This window comes from Mercenaria mercenaria, chromosome 7, assembly GCF_021730395.1.
Source record: "Mercenaria mercenaria strain notata chromosome 7, MADL_Memer_1, whole genome shotgun sequence".
Taxonomy (NCBI): Eukaryota; Metazoa; Mollusca; class Bivalvia; order Venerida; family Veneridae; genus Mercenaria; species Mercenaria mercenaria.
In genome coordinates this window covers 49,055,192-49,063,972 of record NC_069367.1, presented here as the reverse complement: position 1 = coordinate 49,063,972, position 8,781 = coordinate 49,055,192, and the positions used below count along the sequence as shown (strand labels likewise).

General features: G+C 35.9%; 1 long non-coding RNA gene across 2 annotated transcripts; it reads right to left on the bottom strand.

Moving 5' to 3' along the window:
• Positions 1-4,887: 4,887 nt before the first annotated feature.
• On the bottom strand, positions 4,888-7,168 carry LOC123555412 (uncharacterized). Of its 2 annotated transcripts, none has more exons than XR_006687268.2 (3): positions 7,123-7,168; positions 6,826-6,892; positions 4,888-5,493 (listed from the first exon to the last, which is right to left on the bottom strand). It is a non-coding gene; the product is annotated as an uncharacterized LOC123555412 (long non-coding RNA). The 2 variants fall into 2 exon arrangements; XR_006687267.2 differs by having other exon boundaries at positions 4,890-5,493; positions 7,102-7,163.
• Between the last annotated feature and the right edge of the window lie 1,613 nt (positions 7,169-8,781).

Genomic DNA, 8,781 nt, shown 5'->3' with positions numbered 1-8,781 from the left:
GAGTCGGTTAACTGTATATTATGATATAGAAACTGGACGGTTGGAAGACCAGGTACTGTCCCATTTGAATTTAAATCAGTGTTCGAAGCATCATTGGGTTAATGAAAAGACCCTGATTTTTTGAAAGAGTAGTTTTCTTTTTTATACGCCCGTCTCTGAAAGAGCGGGGCATATTATGTCAACACCCGTGGCGGGCGGCGGGCGGCGGGCGGGCGATTGGCGCACAAAAGCATGTCCGCCCTCTAAGTCGAGCAGTTTTCATCTGACCTTCTCTAAACTTGGTGACAATGTTACTGGGCATAATATCTCGGCCAAGTTCGATAACCAGCGCAATAGCCCCGGGTACTTTTGGATTATGGCCCTTGAATTACTGTAAAACTGCGATTTTAGCCTTGTCCGCTCTCTAAGTCAATCAGTTTCCATCCGATCTTCACCAAACTTAGTGACAATGTTTGTGAGCATAATATCTCGGCCAAGTTTGATACCACCTAAATCGCCCCAGGCACTCTTGGATTATGGCCCTTGAATTACTGGAAAACTGCGATTTTAGCCTTGTCCGCTTCCTAAGTCAAACAGTTTTTATCCGAACTTCAGCAAACTTGCTGACAATGTTTGTAGGCATAACATCTCGGCCAAGGCTGATAACCAGCGAAATCGCCCAAGGCACACTTGGATTATGGTCCTTGAATTAGGACACGTTCGATGACGGTCGTATTTTGTAAAGTCTGCCACACTTGATCTTCTTAAAAAGGTTTATTGTTTGTTAAGATCAAGAAATGGGTTTTGCGCCAACTTGTTAATTAATGTGAAAAAGTATCAATACACTATAATCTATAAAGTGAGTATAACAAATAAGATAAAAGTAAGTGTGACGTCTGAGTGTGACCTTCATCATCATTTAAGGTATTGCCTCATTGGTGCGAAAACGTATGCTGTGTGTCATATTACCCCTTCAAGGGATTTAAATGTTGAGAAGACACGGAATTGTCTCTGTAAGACCTTTGGGCTAAGTTCACGAATCGAGGCTAAATGTTTTGATCACAACATTAGGTGTTTGTCAAGAAATTCGTGCCAAGTGATTAAAAAGAATTGTTTAATTAAGTACATAAAAACATAGAGCGGACAAATATATTACCTTTATGATATTTTATCTGAATGTTTTTCACTGAAATGGGACAGGCATTAGTAGAAATCAACATTCTGCTCATTACCTAATTGTGTTAATCTTTCAGTAAAGAGCACACACAAACAGGAATTTTACAGAACATGGGCCTACGATCTTGGTTTTGAACCGCTTGACTCCGCTAAAAGTAACGTTTATTGCCCCGAACATTAAAATACGGTGGTATGTTTTTAGGACATATGTTATTTTTTTTAAGATTAATTATCTCGTGCGCACGACATCTTATCTTGAGCTATCAACATCTTATCTCGTGCGCACGACATCTTATCTCGAGCGATCAACATATTATCTCGTGCGCACAACATCTTATCTTGAGCGATCAACATCTTATCTCGAGCGATCAACATATTATCTTGAGCGATCAACATATAATCTCGAGCGATCAACATCTTATCTTGAGCGATCAACATATTATCTTGAGCGATCAACATCTTATCTTGAGCGATCAACATATTATCTCGTGCGCACGACATCTTATCTCGAGCGATCAACATATCATCTTGAGCGATCAACATCTTATCTCGAGCGATCAACATATTATCTTGAGCGATCAACATCTTATCTTGAGCGATCAACATATTATCTTGAGCGATCAACATCTTATCTCGAGCGATCAACATATTATCTTGAGCGATCAACATCTTATCTCGAGCGATCAACATCTTATTTCGTGCGCACGACATCTTATCTCGAGCGATCACCATCTTATCTCGAGCGATCAACATATTATCTTGAGCGATCAACATCTTATCTCGAGCGATCAACATCTTATCTTGAGCGATCAACATCTTATATAGAGCGATCAACATATTATCTTGAGCGATCAACATCTTATCTTGAGCGATCAACATCTTATCTCGAGCGATCAACATCTTATTTCGTGCGCACGACATCTTATCTCGAGCGATCAGCATCTTATCTCGAGCGATCAACATCTTATCTCGAGCGATCAACATATTATTTTGAGCGATCAACATCTTACCTCGAACGATCAACATATTATCTTGAGCGATCAACATTTTATCTTGTGCGATCAACATTTTATTTATATATATTAAGGCCCTTTGTGTGTGCATTTAGGTCATCAGTAAAAAATACGGACAAGTTGTTAATTAGGGTTCCGCCTATTCCGCTGTTATTTAAACTTCCCACAAGTACATGTACAAGTTTATCACATCAATTGGGAAAGCAATGCATATAATTGGTCATCCTATCTTCAAAATCAAATGAACATTACCAATGATGCATACTGCATGTTAGAACAGCAACAAATTTCAGTTCGACTGATAAATTCGCGCAGAAAAGTTGCATGTATGGAAGCCCTGGAGGGACAATTGATTTCCGTACTTCCCACTTCTGACTGCTAACTTTTGCACTTCTCACTTCCAACTTCTTGACTTCCTACTTCCTACTTCTAACTTCCGCACTTCTGACTTCTAACTTCCACACTTCTGACTTCCAACTTCCTGACTTTCGACTTCTGATTTCAAACTTCCACACTTCTTACATCCGACTTCTTGACTTCTTACTTCCTTATTCTAACTTCCGCACTTCTGACTTCTAACTTCCGCACTTCTAACTTCCAGATTTTCGACTTCTGATTTCCAACTTCCACACTTCTTCTTCCAACTTTTTGACTTCTTACTTCCCTCTTCTAACTTCCGCACTTCTGACTTTTAACTTCCGCACTTCTGACTTCTAACTTCCTGCTTTCCGACTTCTGATTTCCAACTTCCACACTTCTTACTTCCGACTTCTTGACTTCTTACTTCCCTCTTCTAACTATCGCACTTCTGACTTCTAACTTTCACACTTCTGACTTCTAACTTCCTGACTTCCGACTTCCAACTTCCACACTTCTTACTGCCAACTTTCCTTTTTTGGAACTCGGAAGTAAGAAGTGTGGAAGTTGGAAGTCGGAAGTATGAAGTCAGGAAGCTGGAAGTCAGAAGTGCGGAAGTTAGAAGTCAAAAGTGCGAAAGTTAGAAGAAGGAAGTAAGAAGTCAAAAGTAAGAAGTAAGAATTGTGGAAGTTGGAAATCAGAAGTCGAAAGTCGGGAAGTTGGAAGTCAGAAGTGCGGAAGTCAGAAGTCAGAAGTGTGGAAGTTAGAAGTAGGAAGTATGAAGTCAAGAAGTTGGAAGTGAGAAGTGCAAAAGTTAGAAGTCAGAAGTGGGAAGTACGGGAATCAATTGTCCCTCCAGGGCTTCCATAGCGAAGCCTACATACTATTTTTTTTGTCAAGGACTTAAATTTATTTCTTTGCATCATCACTGATTTTTTGCTGCCTTTTTTTATCAGTTTCCGTATTTAAATGTCTAACCCTGCAAACATGTGAAACGGTTATAAGTATAATCTAAATAAAAACAAAAACGGTGGCAGCCGTATGTTTTTACTAATGATCTGAATTCACACAAAGGTCCTTAATAGATATTGATAAGATGACCGAGAAAAGATGTTGATCGCTCGAGATAATATGTTGATCGCTCAAGATGATATGTTGATCGCTCGAGAAAAGATGTTGATCGCTCAAGATAAGATGTCGTGCGCACGAAATAAGATGTTGATCGCTCAAGATAATATGTTGATCGCTCAAGATAAGATGTCGTGCGCACGAGATAAGATGTTGATCGCTCAAGATAAGATGTTGATCGCTCGAGATAATATGTTGATCGCTCGAGATAAGATGTTGATCGCTCAAGATAAGATGTCGTGCGCACGAAATAAGATGTTGATCGCTCAAGATAATATGTTGATCGCTCAAGATAAGATGTGGTGCGCACGAGATAAGATGTTGATCGCTCAAGATAGGATGTTGATCGCTCAAGATAATATGTTGATCGCTCAAGATAATATGTTGATCGCTCGAGATAAGATGTTGATCGCTCAAGATAAGATGTCGTGCGCACGAAATAAGATGTTGATCGCTCAAGATAATATGTTGATCGCTCGAGATAAGATGTTGATCGCTCAAGATAATATGTTGATCGCTCAAGATAATATGTTGATCGCTCGAGATAAGATGTTGATCGCTCAAGATAAGATGTCGTGCGCACGAGATAAGATGTTGATCGCTCAAGATAAGATGTCGTGCGCACGAATTAATATGTTGATCGCTCAAGATAAGATGTTGATCGCTCGAGATAAGATGTTGATCGCTCAAGATAAGATGTCGTGCGCACGAGATAAGATGTTGATCGCTCAAGATAATTTAATCCTAAAAAAATAATTGCATGTCCTAAACATACCACCGTATTAAAAAGTCATACAAGGAAATATAATGACGTAGAGTGAACATGTTAATCTGCCTATATGACCTTTCATATTTCTGTGTGACGTTGGCCTTCAGCCGACATGGCTGAATGTTAGGCTGTACACATTGTCTCATTTTGCCAAGTATTAAAATAAAACAATCTTTACGGCTTGCAAACGTATGGAACGAACACAAAGCATTGCCTACCCTCACTGTCCCAGGTTATTTGAAAATCCTCCAAGCAGTAATATCAGTTTGAATCGATATTGGTGAAAATGGCTTTTTAGACATTATGTGAGGAAACATTCATGTCAAGGGATAAACTTGTTCATTAAAACTCATTGCGTTAGAAATATATGTCTGTAAAGCTTAATCTGTCAAACCTGTTTTCATGTAACTTTTATATACGACTTTAATTGGTAAATTAAAAGGATCAAAACACAATCAAATTGTCTATGTTCTAAAAATAATAAAAATGAAACATATTTTTTTTGTAATTTCTTTTTATTTAAAAATCGATGAAAATTTTAACATCACTTTAATAGTTGTCACTTTTAGTCGGTTATCATCCTTTGATACAGAGGATAGCTATATCTTATGTTACATCATCTTGTTATCGTGATATGACATAACGTGCAGATAATAACGATATCTGAACAATAAAATCAGATTTATTTTCGGAAATTAACTATATATTGTGAAAATATTGAATTGACCTCATTTCACAAAATTTTACAAACTTTGTTACTCGTTATTATTTTGTTATTTACTTTATTTTCTGTACAATGCTTTCGAAAATAATTTAGTATTAACATTATAATTAATTCATATGGTGGATAATCACAGTCTGATATAGTTAAATCACATTGTTCAAATAAAAAAATAAGTAATTCTTCTGTTGACAGTTCATTTTCCTGTTAGACAAACATAGACTTCTTCTTGCGGCACACAGAACAAATTCCTTCCAGTCGTCTTCTCCCATTCTCATTGTAAACGACCATGTTGTATGTATTCGTCTTTACTTTGCAGGTGACACAGTAAATTCGCTCCCTGTCCATTTCTTTAATAAATAAATAAATAAATAAATAAATAAATGAATAAATTCACAAAATGAAAAACATGTTGCATTTCAAGCATGAAGTAAAACCGGACAAACTACACAATGACCTCCAGCTCCAGACATGATAAATCTAGAATATCTTATATATGATATTTGCCTTATCACTGAATCGCCATGAACTTGTCTACAAGTTTATGAATTATATGCCACCAACTCCCAAGCAAAAATAATAAATTAGAAAAAAATTCTTTCTTTGAAGAGTGAATGACAGCAAAAATGTTTAACTATAAATATAAGCACTGTGTACGGATTATATTGTATTCCCTGAGCAATTCACCATGCTTGCTGTTTAAATACAGATAAAATCTGTAAGTATATCTTTAGGAGTCTTATAAGCCAACCAATCAAAATTATAAGAGATTCCTTTTGACTGAGTCCCTTCCGGAGAGGTTATGAAATGTACAACAAGCCTTACAACAGCGTCTGACATAGAACTATTTTATTTAAACAACACTGAAAGAACTCCATGATTACAAAGACTAGTCACCATTCTGTTAAACGAGGCGATTATACTAAAAGAACTTACTGTGACACGAAAAACAAAGTTAATTTATATACTAGTAACGCTGTTAGAACATTGTTAGAACTATACGAAAGTTTCTTGCTGCAAAGACTATAGACACAATACTACATTTATTTTCAAAGTTCGTTTTTAAGAAATTGACGATTTTAGCACTTTTAAGCTTTGTATTTCCTAGTCGTCGTGTGGACAGGGCTTAAGAACGTGCATCATTTCCATGGATATGAATTGGCTGTAATGAACAGATACCTGCTAAACGTTCTCTTCTAAGAAATCAGCGGGTGAAGTAATTACGTTATAGGTAAACATCCTCCTAATGCACCCAGCCCTCATAAAATTTAGTTTCATCCTACTGTCTTTGAGCACATAATGATACGTTATAATAAACCAAAGAAAAGGGTTAGTGCTTCCTGATTAAACAGTACTGTGAGATCCGCCAAATACTGGATTTCGAAGTAATTGTGAAAGAATTAGATATATATAAGTTAGATATCACTCGAAAGGTGTTCAATGGTGGTAGTCGGAACATTTTGGAAATTAAAGATGCCTTTAGCAATGATGACTTTTTAACCCAAAATGTATTTCCTTTTCAGCAAAATTCTGCCTCATGAGAGATTCCTTAATAATAATTAGAGTAGAAATCTTGATTTTGTTCTAAGCAATGTGTCCCAACAGTTCAAACAGTAACAATTTAGCAATACAATGAAGTTTTTAAAACCCATACAAATCACATTATAAACTAAAATGCTTACCCTTTTTCCTTGTGTATTTAAAATATATCTCAGTGTCTGCTCCCGGGTATTTCGTGTCAGGGTCGCACTGAAAAATACAATGAAAATATCATACTATATAGTTGTAGACTATTCCATTTCCCGTATAGGTATTCCTTGGACAAGTTAATTTTCATATTTGTCAAAATCAAAAATGATAATCAGTCGAGGGGTGAATGCGAAATAAGTGTAAATGCTTCTTTATATATATATATGCATTTAGAACTCTTTCGCATTCATTCCAGCTATAAAACAAACGTTAATTATTAGGAAGAATACGGTAGCGTTTCATCAAGTCATATGTCATATAATTTGAACTTCCCCCAGTCATATGTTATAATTTGAATGTCACGTGACGTTGATTGTCGTCGCCAAATGTGCATTTTCAGAAAACACGATGTACAAGAATTTGACCCATTTCAATATTTCCATATACGTTAAGTTTTTTATGTGCTTCTTTTTACATAAAAGGCAATTCTATTCATATCATATACCGTTCGGAAGAACTCCATAGATATCTTTATTAATTTTGAATTTTTCGTCAAAAACTGGCTGATTAACTTAAATTAGTTTGCACTCGTTTTGCAAACTGAAAAAAAAGCAACAAACTATAATTGCCATTGTCCTTACCACTTGTGTTTTAAACATATTTGTATTATTGTTTTGAACAAATTGTAAACATTGAAATGCTTTGAAGTGCTGAGTCAGCACAGGGTATATAAAACCTGTCTTATTCGGGCAGTATTGGCACAAGGCTTTGTCTGATTAAATCAGATCTACCTATGCGACAAAGTTGAATCTAACCAGAAAGGACTTCCACTACTGTTCTAACAGCACATTGTATGGTGATCTTTATTGGTATGGGAACTTTATCAGAAGGTCAATAAAGGACACGTTTCAAAATGAGATACTCTTTACAGGTTGTTTTTATCGAGTCGGAAGGGGGTAGTTGAAATGTTTATACAGCCGCTAGCCCTTAACAGCAATATTTTTCAAACACCTATGTACCCTTTTACGGCCATTATCATTCCCTTGATATGTTGTTTTGGTATAAGAAACATTGCAGCTTGCCTATAACATATTTCAAGATACATATATTACGCAAACAGCATTGTTGTTTTGAATGTTGTATTAAGGTGCGCAATATTAGTAGCTGTTATATTTCCAATATCCTATAAAACGCATCCTTACATTTATAACTATTTTTTTACGTAACCCCTTGTGTATGTTTTGTTATCTTTACCTTGATTTATCATCATAAAATGTCAAGAGAAAGGGTATATATTATGAAACCATTTTTGTTTTAATTTTCGGAAAACTAAAAAGATAGCACTGTCATATATTTTTATATATTAACAATTTTCGAAACTCAGAAATTATACCTCTTTTATCTGTCAGTACAGTTCTGTAAGTAGACCTTTTCGGCGTAAATGTATTTGTATACGCCTACATACATGTGTCATGTACTTTAGTAAAAATGTGTGTGCGGAGGGGGTTGGTGGATGTTCTCTAGATAACAACGAATAACATATCATAAGTTCATAGTTAATATTAATATATCAAAATAGAAAAAGTAGAAAACCACAGACCGCCCAAAACGACATAAACGAAAAGCCTCATAGTCATGACACAGCTGAGTTTGACTACCCATAGAAATGATCTTGGTTACCACCATATTGAATATTGAAAGATTCTAAACAAATAAATATTCCACAATGATCGAATATATTTGCTTTTTCCACCCGTCCCACCTCAGAATTCGCGTCGTAGTTCTTTATGTTTACACAATTTTGGAGGTACAACCATATTTCATGGGTGACTTGGAGCAAATAACTACAAGTATGCTATTCTGTTCCATACCCTACACATTCAGTGTAAAAGATGGTAATGTTGGAGCAAAATTATAATTGTACTTTTTATTCTATGTAAATGACTCGG